Raw genomic sequence first — 15,987 nt, 5'->3', positions numbered from 1 at the left:
GCGCAAAGCGGAGACGAGCAATGACGACAATCTTATCATAGAGGCGGTGCGATGATTTGGACGAGTAAAGCGAATGGACAGCTAAAGGTAAAAAGATTTACGAAGCGAATATTGATGGATGCAAAAACTATAACGTCGCTCACGATACGACATGACCAAATTCAAACTCTTTCTAAATAAATCGGCAATTAATATTCAACACAGATTTTCAGAAGAATGATTTCGACTTGAATCAGGACGGGTGGCAACCCTAGCTACGCTATGCAAGATATTGTTTCCGTGTAATATTTAAAAATAAAGGTACGAAGTTAAGTGAAGTCCGGTAAATAACGAGTTTCAGCGGATCGCTAGCATCTGTGACATTATTAATGTGTTGGTGGGGCGGGGGTGGCAGCGAGTCTCACCCTTTATGGAGAGGCGAAAGAATTTCTAAATTGTTCGCTCCGGAGCAGGGATTACGAATCTATAAATGCTGATTACTTAAACTATTTTAATTAATCGATAACATGAAACCATACAAAGAGGTATTTGTGACAAATGTATTAAACCATCAAGTCATTCAACGTCTTCCGGAATTGATTTTTCTTATTTAAACACATTTAGAAATGGTGTAGAATGGCAGTTAAATATACATTGGTCATTCTCGAAATTAGAGTAAAGTTATCTAATTTACCTGGCTCATATTTTTTCTAATACTTCTAGTAATCGAGGTAGTACTTAAATATTTTGAGTTGTATTGTTTGGTAGCCATAATTTTAAGTGTCTTTTATCAATCACTAAAAATATCCCTTATCACATCATTACTTGCTTTAACGAACCTCATGGTGCATAGGGTACAGCATTACTACACTAATCGCAACATATTTATTTAATTTACGGACTTAATCAGACCATTTATTTATTAACGGACATTGTCCATGTATACAATTTATAGGGTTTAAATATTACAATAAAATAATAGTTTAAAACATTAAAAATAGAAGAAAAGAAGCATTGACAAACATAAGGACATTAAGACAAGATCTGGACTGTTTATTTAGTGCTCGTTTAAATCGTTGTAAACTCAAACCAAAAAAGTAGTCCAGATCTTATCTTAACAATACGACAAAGACGGGGCCATTGGAGAATTAAGGCCATAGTTTGTTTTATTCTGATCGATGAACAGTACTTCATTGTTTCTCAACCTACGAGTCGGAATATTGAATTTTACTTATCCAGTAATGATGGAACATCGATTATACCATTTAGTGTGCCGAACATATATATGGAAGCAATATTAGTTCTACGTTTTTGTAGACTAGAAATATTTAACATTGAATCTATATTAGCATAAGAATAATTACCTCTCTCTAGTCCAAGCATCCACGCTACTTTTTGAAGCAAGCGATTTTGGACTGGATCAATGTGATTTATGCGATTGACATAGAATGGAGACCAGACCACGGAACCATATTCAAGAAGAGGGCGAACAGTTGAGCAATAAAGAGTTTTGATTGTACGAACAATGGTACATTTTACATTTTTTTTCATTTTTTTTTGCACCACAACAGGCCAGGAGGCCTAATTACAGTGGTGAATTACATCACAGAGAACCCAGGCTTGAGAAAAATCACATTTTAATTTTTGTGTTCTCACCGAGAATCGAACCCGGAACCTTCCGTGCGTGAGTCAAGCGTCATGACCACTACACCACGGAGGCCGCCAAAAGTAAAGTAAAGTAAAATCAGAGGATATTCTGTTGATGAAGCCAAGTAATTTCAGTGATTTATTTACTGTATTATCTATGTATATGCTCGTTGTATGTTAGTTTATAGTCCAAAACAACTCCTAAATCTCTGATGGACTTAACTACATCAATTTTGGAGTTTTCTATTAGGTACTCGAAGAAAATCGGTTGTTTTGTGGAAATCTATGAAATGACATTATTTTTCATTTTTTAATATTTAGTTCTAATTTATTGACTTTACACCATTGGTTAAATGAGTTAATGTCTGATTGAAGAAGAAAACAGTCTTGTAAAGTTTGAAATATTTTAAGAATTTTTTTGTCGTCCGCGAAGAGCCAAAAGCGAGAGTTAGAGAATGATTTAGCAACATCATTAATAAACAAATTGAAAAGCAGGGGTACCAAATGAGCACCCTGATATTTAGATACAATACTACCCTTCAAAGGTAAAAGGCTGAATCCAGCAAAAAATTAAAAATATTGTAACGTATATATTTCACCTTGTCCCGTTTTCGAGCACCGCGCAAATACTTATATTTCCAAAAGTATATTTTGTATTCTCGGAAAACATCGGCGGGGAATCTGGCAACACAAATGTGAGAACCTGCGTCACTTGTCAAAAATATAGCAAGGAAAACAGTTCAAACTCATATTAAGAAAGATTCGAAATCACCAAACCAAAGATGTAATCGCTTAAAAGAGGAAGCGTCAATTTAGATGTAAGTACAACGATTTTAAATCTATTACACCTGCTTATCGCTTCAAAATGGTCAGAAACCAAAATCTAATCTTGTATTTTTTCAAAACAGGCTTCCTACTCCTTTTTATTTGATTTTATTTTCAAATTTTAATGGGATGAAAACTATCTTAACCATTGATTTTCAATTACATCTGTTTAAATCTTAGTAATCTATATCGATTTGATATTTATACAACTTTATGCAGTGTTTAACATCCATTATTCATTTGATGAAACGTGTATTTTGGGTGTTATTTTAACAAAATGGGCGGAATACGATAATAAAATTTCACATGGAATTCATTAACATAATGTCTTCGTTGTTTTTTTAAAGTCTGATGATATAATCCGAGAAAAATTATGTTGGATATTGTCTAATAAATCCAAAAAAAGCTATTCGACATGTCATCTGATATCTGTTCAAACAAGACTTCATAATGGAATTCCTCGTGATGCGTCGAAGCTTTGTTAAAATATAAAATCAAATATCTACAAAGGACTATTGTTGAATTTTACTATGTCAATTGTAATATTTTAATATAGTTTTTATAGGTCTTGAAACTTTAATTCCAAGTAAAAAAATCAGCTAGGTAGATTTGTAGAAGCGTAACCTCAATTGTCTGTATTTATTTATTAAATTAAATTTGTAACTGCCTTTGTTATTTTTCAATAACCCGTTTCTCATATCTTAATTAGCAATTCAGTCAATATTGTCTCTATACCCGTGTAGTCTTCACTCTGTGCTACTTTTCTTAGCTTTTATTTTTGTTCTTTTTTTTATCTCGATATTTCTTATACAACACTAATTATCATCGGAGAGTTGTCCTGACTGGTGAATTGGCTTCCCGGAAACCAGAAATTTAAAGTTGATTGATTGAATAGCAAGAACTTGTGACGTACTTCAAAGTAGTTCGTTTTTATTAAAAAACCTTTTTATTAATCCTTGCATACATTTTCGTGAAACTTCACAGTACAATTAAATGCTTTAACTTTTACCGCGTGAAAGAAAACCTTCTTTACATCTAATTTCCCGTAACACTGAACTTATTCAATACGATTATCTTGTATTATGTAAATTTCCTGAATAAGTAAATTTAAAAAATAAGTTTAACATTAAAATTTGACGTAATACAACCTAATCAGCAAATAGACATTGATTACAAATGAGTGTTGTCCAAGGCAGTCTTTGAAATAACACTTTCAAAACAATTGTTGGCTAATGTTATTAATTTAATTTATCACTAAAAGATTTCAAATAAATAAACGAAAAGATTGCTTGGCATACCAAAATGAAGTTTTGAGATACAATATTTTTATGTTTTCAAACCTCTTGGACATTCAAATAAATTTATAAATATAAAGGAATTTGCTTCAAATCAATTTAAATTCAAATCAATTTGAAATTATTGTTTTATTTCCAGTATTCAACTGACATTCACTCTTTATGAGGTAAAGGATGTATGTATTTTTATGTCTCGTTCAATTATCTTGGAAAATAGAGTTTTTATGTCAAATTTTATCGAACAGAAATAAAGATCATGTGAACTGCCGTGAAACGCCATTATTTGTTTAAAACACATAAGAATTAGCATCTATCCTTTATATACTGCACCATTCACATTATATAGCTTCTCAGATATTCCTAGAGAGCGAAGAATTTATATTATTTCCTTAGCAGCTGTGGAATTTTCTATATATTTCTATCTCGTGCGCTTCAAAGAAAAATTCACGAAAATAAAAACAAACAACCAAACCATTACGCTGTTTTCTATAGAAGCAGGCAGAGATGATCGAATGCCCACAACACATCACTTTGTATTTGCATACAGATCTCGGTTTCTCTACATTAAACATCTTCACATGCACGCGACTGATTATTCCGACTTTTGACATGTCTATCTTTAAGTGTCTGCTGGTTTTGTTGGTTTTGGTCTTTTTCAACAATGTTTTTTGGTCTTTTTCAACAATGTTTTGCGTTTGTACAAACATTTGTAGTCAAGAACTGAATTTGAACCCTAGAGAGTTATTAAAATCAACATAATTCAACGATAGACGAATTAACAGGGTTTATGACCAGTCGTTGTCTGGTTTAACCACTTTATTCGGACTTATCTTCACTCGATTTCTCCATTTAGGATTTTTGCAAAAAAAATCCATCGAAGACACTTGTCCAAGTTTTAACGGCTCAATCACAATTGTGGCGTTTGTCTGTAATTACCAACTCGATCGAAATTTCTTATGGATTAAGTGGTAGTTACGGACTTATAATCAACGTGGTAAACATCTGTGATTGAGCACCAGGTTCTATTTCACACCCATAACTTAATTCTGAATCCACCTGAACAGAGAGAAACAATAATAATAATAATAATATAATGTGAAAAATATATTAAAATATAATACAACAAAAGCACCTCTTTTCTGATTTGTATGGTTTACGTTGTTTTATCTATGCAATATGCGAGTGCAGCACTATGCATGAGTATCGTAGAATGAGGTCAAGCTGGCAGTATGAATCTCAACTACTTGTTTATATGGGAACGTGTCCCTATTTTTTGAAGACGACATCTTTCAAGTAAATCTCAGATAGTACTTAGTTTTAGCATAATTAAAAAAGCTTCGTCGAATACGTGTTTTCGTAGGGAGGTGTCAAGACACCTAAAGACTCGTGAGAGTTTTTATATTTTTTTTAATTTAAAAAAGTATTATCATAAACTATTATGAAAAAAAAACTTTGTTATTAGTATTAACAAATTACAACAGGATGGAGAATACCTTAAATAAGGGAATATGGAAGTCTAGGCATTTTCAGGGCTTATGACCTGTCATTGGGTGGTTTAAGTGGCCACTTTACACACTGTGTAACATTTACCATTTTGCCTACGTTTGAACATCCAAATTTCTTCAACTCTTTCCATTTGTTGATTTTAGTGAAGTTAAAGAGCTGAAACCTTTATTGTTATAAAGAGATTTATCTGACTGAATTATTTCATTACTTAACAACGCCTGAAATATTTAAGGTGTTCTCCATCCCTGTTGTAATTTGTAATTCTTAATGACTCCCGAGAAGGTGAAATCCAGTTTTGTCTACGAACATTTGGACAAACTCAAATATTGTTTGTTATTAGTGTTACCCAATTTTATTCCTTCTACAAGAATCCTACTACAGTTTCAAACAAACCGCGAACACAGTTAAGGCCCACCCTGTACTTTTCATGAAATCGTAATAAAAAATAAAAAGTAAACTTTAATACAACAAAAACTGATTAAACAGTTTTTGTAGACCCTTTAAAAATAATTTTATTGACTCACGGGTTTTCTGAAAAATACAATTGAAATATTTACATATAAGTGCGAGAAACTCCTCATATAAAAATACCTATTTGGCGTAAATAAATAACCCTGTAAGAAAAAGTTAAGTAAACTCTGAATCCGGACAAACGCGAAAGTTACTAAAAATGCCCGAAAAACATTATCGGACGAAACAGCTCGAAGCAAGCTCCGTGAAGGCCTAGACTTTTATATTATTTTCTTAGCAAATTTCGATTGAAATATCTGTAAAGACGACCGTGTGATTATGACGCTTGATTAAGGCATAAATGATGGGCGATTTTTTTAAGCCTAGGTATTCATCATCATCATTATTGACTTTCCACATAGGGCACTGGATTGGTACATCAATCGCAGCGTATCTTAATCATTTTTGTTACATGAAGGTAAGATGATCAGTCTTACGCTTCAGGTACCAGTCTAGGGATTATAAAATATTCTAGTGTGAAAACACCCTTTTAAATAAATATTTCAAATCAACCATGTCGGGAATCGAACCCGGAACCTCTCGCATGGCAGGCTTACGCGCTGACCATTACACCACGAGGCCGACTAGGTATTCTGTGGCTGTAATTTCCCATTTTGATCCTAGCCTGTTGATATGCGAAATCCAAATAGAGTTTCTCGCTGCTACCCGTGGCTTTTTAGTGGTCTTGTCGAATATACATATTTTGCTTCTAAAAGGAATTTCAAGACTTTCAAAAAGAATTGTTATCATTTCGGCGAATTAATCAAGCTTAATAAATTAAATCTAAATCAGTGGAAAATGTACTTCCCTCTTGACCGTAATAGAATGAAGTACAAATAATATGCTTCTAGATTCATTCTTTCAGCACTCAAGGCTACCAGATTACAGAGAGCCCCCTTAGGTAGCTTTTCTCTAGAATTTTTTATTTATAAAAAATACAAAAATTACCTTTGGGTTGAGCGACTAATGCGTAATATAATCAAGTTTAAATTAATCGAATTAAACCATGAACTAATAGACCCACATAATCGTATTTCTATTAAAGTATTATTGGAATTCATGCGATGTCAAGACAATGGGACAACAGCACGAGAAAAGGTCGTAACACTTAATATATCCACTAAAGGTCGCATTACACGGTTCAGAACACTGAACAAGAAATTGGCTGAAAATCTAAGCAAACTTTTATGAAAAAAAAATTGTAGCTCAAATAAAACAAACAAACCGTCACTTTGTTTCCCGCGGGGGTAGGAAGAGAAGCTAAAACGCCACTATGTTTTTTCATGGAGACCTCGTTTCCTTTACATTGCTCGCTTCTTCTCAATTATTCCGACCCTTAACATGTCCAACATCTAGTATTTGTTGAATTTTGTCGTGTTATGTTTTTTTCGGTCTTCCTCGTTTTCTGCATTCGTCTACATTCACATTCTTTTGTGTGCATTAGTTCTACATGTCCAAACAAACGCAACTCTCCTGTATTAATTTTGTAGAAAATGCTTGTCTCAGACATACACAATGCATGGATCTCGATGTTGGTGCACCTACAATAGGTAATTTTACTACACTTGCGCATGAGAGATTGCATTTCAACAGCAATCAAACTCTACTTTCATCATTGTTTTTGCAATTCTATTCTTTGTTCCTATATGTTAGAGTCGGCATCAGAACTTTATTGTGAACGGCTAATAATAATGTCTCCTACGACGTTATTTGTAGCAAATTTAACAAATTTTATCATCATGTATTACACGGTACAAAAACTGTCAGTGTGTGTGCGTAATAATGTGCACATAACGCGTAAAGGTAAGATTACATTGTTCTCGCTTGTTGTGTTGGGGAGCCATCTAGCGCGTATCGCTTCTATGGATATTGTATGGGCAGAATTATATTGCTTACGTATGGTGTGTCAAGGCCTCACGACACATTCTATGTTATAACTTATTACTAATAAGTAATAAGCGTTGTGTGCACAATATTGTGCACGGCGGCCTCCGTGGGTAGTGGTCAAGACGCTTGACTCACGCACGGAAGGTTCCGGGTTCGATTCCCGGTGAGAACACAAAAATTAAAATGTGGTTTTTCTCAAGCCTGGGTGCTGTGATGTTATTCACCACTGTAATTAGGCCTACTGGCCTGTTGTGGTGCAAAAAAATGTAAAATGTAAAAAAATATTTACCACGAGTTAAAAAAATATTGAAAGTATGCGTGCGCAGATTCTGAATAAGTAAAAATGAATGTAACGCTATATTAGAAACATGGTGAATTCTTACTAGTCTTTAGATGTGATATCCGTATTTGTATCTGTATAGGCACGTCACACAGGTCTTAACAGGTCGCAGTGACGTCAAGAGATTGCATAGCACTAACCCCCACCTATATGAGTAGGAACGGGCACGTGGAATGAAATCAAAATTAGGACACGTTCTAAAAATTTTAGTTCGCATACATTTTCCGACTTTTTGTCTTGTGTCCGGGAGAATACAAATACAGTTTCAAATATTAAATAGAACAAGAATCCTGAACGAGTATTTTTGACGAAATTCATAAAAAAATAATCGAGTGCAAAAAAGTCTGCCAGTATTGTAGTAATTGACGCGTTCACCTACGATGCTTCAAGTCCTGGGTTAAATTCCCGGGAAGCTTGACATGAAATCATTGTTATGCGGTGATTTTACAGTGCAATATTACACCATCTTTGGATTGACACCTGAGCATAAGACTGTTCAATTTATCTCCCTGTAACAGATCAAGAAATGCTATTTACCTATTAAATGCAGCGCTCTATCTACCGTCAGGGGTGATATTTCAAGCGCTCTCGTGGCCTAGAAAACACTTTTATCTCGCGTATTTTGTATGTGAATACGCGAGAGTATTTTCGACGGCCGCAAGAGCAGTTTAGCATAGCACCGCTGGTGTGGATAGGGTTTAATGACGGTACGATTTTAATATTTTTTAATATTTCATTCATTATTCCCTTTACAGATCTAATGTTGCACAGGGCACTGCTTTGGTACACCAACCGCAGCGTTTCTTGATCATTGTTGTAACATGAATGTAAGATTGTGTCGTGTAATACTAAAAAAAGGCTTTTCTGAGTAAAAATCTGATCAGTTTTCTGTTCCGTATAATACGGCTTTAACAAGAAATATGGACCGAATAAACGACCTTTGTCCTTTCTTTTTTGATTGCTTAGTATTTTTCTACTTCGTGCCAGCTCTTCTCAGTAGAAGCTTCTTTGTTTGAAAGCTGAGAAATTTGTTGATCGCGTGGACACTACAAAAGGTATTGTTTAGCGGCTCCCTATCTATGTATACCTAAAATATATAGGAGCGGCTATAAATATACTCGTAAATACAATTTCGTTAGTTTGAAGCTAAAACTCGTAATGTGACATTTTGAAAGTTTTTAGATAAGGTTTAAAAGATTTTTCTTTTACTATTTTTAGCACCAAATGTATAAAAAATAAGAGAACACAAAGAAAGAAAACTGATTTTTACAACAAAATATTTTTTTAGTTTGTTTAATTGCTTCATAATGAGTTTAACCAGGTACAAGTTTGTTCGTAAAATTAATGGTGGTTTGATAATATTTGGGTAATTCTATAACGTTCTTCTCAAATTAAAAGTAATTATTACTAAACATTAATAAGAAAATACATATTGTTGGATTTTGTATAAAGAAAGAGATCATTGCAGGAGACTGCTGCGAAATATTGCATAGATTTATATACTATTAAGTTGTCCAGACGTTGGATGAAATATATGGTTATGCAATAATTTTTAATAAAAAAATTGCTATTGTTTAATAATGTGCATGCTTTCATTTTTTATTATGTTATATCTCAACTCAACACAGGGCTTTTGGCCTCAAGGATACGTTATTGTTTTTTGTAATATACACGTATTTGTATGAATAAATAAAATAAAATAATTTAAAAATTATATCTAATGAAAAACCAGTATCGTAATCGACACAAACAAAAACACTAACCATCACGCCATTTTTCCATTGGGGTAGGCAGAGAGAACAGAACGCCGTATAACACTGTCTTTGCTTACACACCTCGTTTCCTCCACATTCTTCTTCCTTCTCATCCACGCGCGCCGATTATTCCAATCTTCGACATGTCCATCCTAAAGTACGAGTATTTGTCGTGCAATGCTTTCTCGGTCTTATTCGTTTTCTGCATCCATCAACATTCGAATCGTAATTTTTTTTGGCCGTTCTTTCGCCGTCTATTTATTTATTTATTTTCATACATGTAGTTTATTCGCTCTACATGACTAATCCAATGCAGAACGTTTCTTAATTTTGCCGATAATGTCTCCATCTTAGAACAGGCTAGATAGAGACTATCCTAACGAGGGGACGCTCCGTATTCATTATTTAATTCACTAGTTTTATATAGATTCCCTGGAATTAAATATGTATTTATTTGTGCAATAAATTTATAAAAAATAATAAAGAAATGCTTATCTATAAAGCACAGATCTCGATATTTGTGCACCTATCGTACATAGTTTTACTACACATTCACATTTCAGCATTAAGCCTTTTTTTATCTTTATTTTTCTGATTTCATACATAAGGGTTGGTACCAAGACCTCACTGTGAATGGCTAATTTAACCTCTTGCGAAAACATTTATTTACCATGGTTGATTTTAATGCACCGTTCACCCTGTTCTTGGCATTCACCGTGGCCTTTTTCCGGATCAAAAAAATTCAATTACCACTCATAGTGAATTTTTCTTCAATTTTTTTTCCCAAATAGGATTTGAACTCATTTTCTCGAAAAATGCATGTAATGAGTATGACCTTCAGACCAACAATTTGTTGATGCATCCAATATATTAACAAATATATATTACTGTGCGTAAAATCACTAAAATAAATTGAATATGCAGACTGGTTTTAGAACAAAACTGTTACTTTGTCAAGTTTTAAACATAAACTAACTTGAAATATTTTCCAAACAACAAGTAGGTATCTAAAATACATCAACCATTTACATGTTTTTAGCGTTAGTTAAAGCTAAACAGTTTAAGCTTTAGTCCCATGGAGTTCGGACTTACGTCTCAAAAATGCAATATAAAGTATTGTAAACAAAATATCCCAACTAGAAACCTCAGACAAAACTTACTCTTTCATACCGATAAATATAGAACTAATTATGGTTTTCATTTCCCTGAGCCCCGAATTCTTAGGTCTGCCAACAAACATACCAGCCTTGATTTCTTTGATAATAAGTTGTCTTCTTTCAAACGATCACTGAATCAAATTCAATTATAAACACCTCTCTCTCGCTTCCACTCCCAAAAAAGTCTACTATAAACCATTGAGTCTTTCTAATTTTGTTAAAGTAATTTTCTAAGTATAAATGTGTCCATAAAAATGCCCATTGGGCGTATATATAAATAAATAGACAATAATAAAAAGTTTTGATTAAATTCTTTCAATAATATAATGTATTATTACTAACGTGCTTTATTAAAACAAGTATTTTTAAACAATATTTTGAGTATTTCCAAATGTTTGTCGACAAAGCTAGATATCACTCCCTAGAGAGTTATTAAGATTGAAATTAATTGCAACTCTGTTTCAATAAATTTCAAGTATTTTTTAAACAACTTTTTAGGTTCACTTCATTTATTTCTTCTAAACTGATAAAAGAGGTATGTAAAGTACTATATTGGTTGCGAATCACTGCTTCCTATTTGTTGACCAAGGGGCAGTAATTTGCTGTAATTCACCACTGTAATTAGGCATCCTGGCTTGTTGTGGTGCAAAAAAAAACAAAGGATAAGTTACTCTTATAGGTACTTCAGACGTGTTGTTAGTATGTGTAAAAAAACTATATTTAAATAATAATTCCACGTTAGTGCTGTTAGGAATCGAATTCGAGAATCTGAATTCATGGTAGTTGAATGTGTTAACCACTTCACCACGAAATAAATATATATTTTAAGAATGATAAACCGTTATCAGTAAAGCGTGAATTTATTTAAAAAAAAAAAAATCGTCCATGTCGAGCAAAAAGAAAATGAATTTCTTAATTAAATTTTCCAAAAAAGGTAAAATTTAACCCATTAGTATATTCCCAACAACCGGCGTACTATAAACCATGGCAAATCAGGATTTAAAAATTCTCCGTAATGTTTGCTTTGCGATGAAACGACGCCGCCGCCGACGCTGCATTGGCCGGAAATCCACCGCCAACGGCGTCGCGGCGCCCTGAGATCCCAGAAGCGAGGCTAATTTGGACCGGTAATCAATATTTACATATTCCATTTTGAAATATGTTCCCACAGGTTCGCAGGTGCGCTCGCTTGGCGGGAATTATGGAGTGACACGGGAAACTTTCGAGGGTAGGGAGGTTCCGTTAGCCATTATCGGGGTTGTTTGATAATCAAGTGTTTGGTAAGGGAACCCTCGAATAAATTAAATTTATTACTCTGACAAGTACCTAGTACCCACCTTCGTTACTAGGATATAATGAATGCCCGAGATTTTCAAGCTTTAATCAAATTTTAAGCATTTATTAGAGCTAACCCGTTTTTTACATTTGGGCAACACAACAAAGGGATTTTCGGAAGAAAATTGTAGTAAAAACGTTACCAAAAAATATTTATCAATGCTTTAGAAATAAGTGGCGAAAATTGATTATAATGATTTTGTAAGTCATGATACCTGAATTTATAAGGGGTAATTAAGCAAATGGTTGATCATATAATTAATTACTTGTCTAAAAATCCCAGCGGTGTCAAATTACTGTAAATAAAGTTAAGTGCCAGACAGAATATTATTTACAATAATCTTAACACAGTGTAACTAATAATAACAAAACATTTTAAATAATTTTTTTCATGATAAAAATGCAACAGCAATAATGATTCATAATTATTGGCATTCTCAATATTAGGGGTAATACACAACATTTGATTAAAATTATATAAAAAATATTTTCAGTTTCTTATAAAAAAAAATTGTTTTGACTTTTTTTGTTTCTTTTATGCGTTATATGGAAACGAATTTATATATAATTAATAATCATACCATGTTTAATCTACTTTTAATTGTTTTAGTTAGTAAACCACCTACCGAACACTGGAGCCTGATTCTTTTTTGGCAAGTTCAACCTTAAAAGTTGAAGTATAAAAAAATATTATCTTATTTCAACTATACAGATATATTTTTGGATCATTTGCCAAACAAAAGAACCTTAACTTTTTTTTGGCGAGTAATTTTTTTTGTTGAATAAAGGTTTCTTAAACAGTTTTCAATGGAAATATACATAGAAGTATGAAAAAATATTCAGATTAAAAAAAAAAGATAAGTTTACCTCTATCACAACATGGACTATCTCTTCGTTCTAGTAACGAGAGAACCCTTTAAATACCCATTTACCGCTTGATTTTGCTGCTCGATTGTGGAATAATCTATCAACTAATATCAGAGACGCCTTTTCTTTATTTTAATTTAAATCAAGATTGAAATATCACCATCTAAATATTTGAGTGATTCCCTTTTCCTTTTTTTCTTCCCATCCCCTCTCTTCTCTTCGTAGTAATGTTTAGATTTTAAGTTATTTTTGTTTCAAATTTTGTTTAAAATTACAGAATTTTGTATTAATACCTAGATTATGTCCATATACTTCTTATTTTCTCAAACTAAACGGTCTTGGTAGGTAGAAAGAAATTGCCTTAAGGCAATATGCCTGCCTTTATATGTATATCAAATGTTTAATAAATAAATATATACTGCTAGTTCCAAAACAGCCGAGATAAGAATGTTTTCACATCATTATTTGAATGAATCAAAAATAGTTTCAACAAAACAAAAACGATTCATTGAATATCTGTGGTTTAATTTTTTTCAAACGTTATTTTATATTATTTATTTATTTTATTTTGGTTCACAAACAATAAACAATACATATGACATTGGTAAAATAATCACAAATTGTTATTTTAGATATTGTTCATCAATTATATGCAAACACGGAATGCACAAAAAATAAAAAAAAGTTTATTTTAGACATTTTTTTAATTGGCTAGCTTAATTGAATTCTATGATTGTTATAAAAGTTATTACAATAAATTATTACTAACAGGTTATTACATTTTTTTTACCTCACTTACATAAGTGACTATTTGATTTTATAAATTGTATTAATACGGAAAGCAAGAACGTTATTTTTTGTTTGTATTAATAGGACGAAGAAGAGTATTTTTACAATAGACACGTAAGCGTAGGACTGATCATCTTACCTTCATGAAAAAAAATGCTCCAGATACGCTGCGGTTGAGGTCCCAAAGAAGTGCCTTATGCAAAATTAGAAGCGGAAAGCGAATGATGGTGAAAATGTGTACATAAAATAAAATATCAATAAGAACATCGATACGGTATGTAATTCCGAAGTACCTTCATCCCTTAACTTTAGTTCAAACACTGAAATAATACAAATACACTTTGATTAGGGAGCAATTTGCAGTTGAGAACCCGCCTTACTTTTTGATTTACCGTGTTAAAATTTCGATTCAAACTTTAGCTCGAAACAGCCATAAACAACTTTTTTATTCGCCAGCAATCGGAAAACATTTGGAATAGTAATATCAAGATTCAAGGAATCAACGGCTATAAAGTTAACCGTCTATGCGAAGAACTTAAAACTACGTGCCACCCCTACTGATAGCCTCTATTTCATTTCACGTTTTTATAAGCATTTAATATCAGATAAAAACAGTTTTCCGATCATATAAGAGTTTTTTACATCTAACCCATGGCAACGGGATGGGCATAGGAAAGATGCGACTGGGGCGGTCTTTATGATATTGAATTCTGAATGACCGCGGGGTGTGGATTTTTTTTAAAAACCCCACTTTGACGTAACCGTTTAAGGCATATTATATTTTCCGTAACGAGTCGGTCTTTTGTGAGAATTTTCAACTTAAGGACCAGATATTTTCCTGAACTTTTATGGGCGATTTTTTGAACTATCAAAACCCCTTTTCTTTGTTGTGCGAGATATCTTTTTTACGGCAATCGGTTTATTGCGCTGTTGATACGGTGAAATATATTTTACGGGAGTTGAGAAATATTCATCCATTATTTCTTGTTACATCGCGAGATTAATTTATGGCTTCAATTTATATCTTTATGCAAAATTGTTCATTTGGAGTACGGAAAAACACATTTGCACGTGTAAAACTGTAAAAATACATGAATTAAAATGTAATTTATTTGATTCATTTCACGTATACGCCCATGGAGCATTTACAAAAATAGTATGGATAAGTAGGTACAAACACATTAAGAATAATAAAAAAAAAATTGTAGTACATTTAAAAAGGAACTAAAAAAATTACCGTAGGAAGTAATGTAAATAAAAAGTGAAACGCAACGTTACAAAAAAAAGAAAGAAACTATGTATTATTAAGGTACAAACTAGATGTTAAATTAAAATAAAAAATGCCGTGTACAAAAAAAAAGAGTTAAGTAAAAAAAATAAAGAATAAACTGTATTGGGTTTTAATATCTAATGTGTGTTCTTTTTAAATTAGAAAATAAGCTTCAAAAGTGGAACAGAATGTCAAAGATTATACGTCATTCGAAACAAAATTTTCTGCGCTACAAGACATTTTATTTGCTATTACGTAACATTTATTATTTAATTTGATTACAATCCTTCTAGAATACAAATGTGAGAATTTTTGACACCCCCTTATGTCCGCGTTCAATCGAAGGAAAAAAGAAGAAAACAAATAAGAATATTACGGAGAATACATTATTGAGTAGTTTGTTGTAATTTGTCTTCTTCATTTGGAAAAAAACGGACACAACTTATGTTAACACCTAATAAATAAGAAAAATTAAATGGCATTAAATGTTTTATATTTTATTTTTATTTTTTATTTTTTTAAATATGTTTTTTAATATTCTCTTATATAATATCTTATTTAACCGAAATACCTACCTGTGTAGTTACATTGTGTATGGATATGTACATGTACATGTGTATGTGAGTTTGATATTTGGTTAATTATTATAAACACTTTATTTTATTTTAGTTTTTGAGTTTTATTTTTTTTATTTTTATAATTATTATTTTCTTCAATTAAGTTGTTCTTCTTATAAGTCTCAATAATTATCGCAAATGTTATACTCGCTGCATATGTATGTATACTTATTATTATGTTATCCGCACTGTAAAATGTACATACATAT

At 32.2% G+C, this 15,987-nt stretch overlaps 1 protein-coding gene across 1 annotated transcript in view; it reads right to left on the bottom strand.

Annotated features, from left to right (window-relative positions):
- Liprin-gamma (liprin protein kazrin) overlaps positions 1-15,987 on the bottom strand; it is a 499,395-nt gene that overhangs the window by 49,746 nt on the left and 433,662 nt on the right. The window lies entirely within an intron of this gene.

This window comes from Micrasema longulum, unplaced genomic scaffold (assembly GCF_059751315.1).
Source record: "Micrasema longulum isolate JH-2025_06_02 unplaced genomic scaffold, ASM5975131v1 h1tg001038l, whole genome shotgun sequence".
Lineage (NCBI taxonomy): Eukaryota > Metazoa > Arthropoda > Insecta > Trichoptera > Brachycentridae > Micrasema > Micrasema longulum.
The sequence above is the reverse complement of the archived record's forward strand: the minus strand, read 5'-3'. Positions and strand labels throughout refer to the sequence as shown.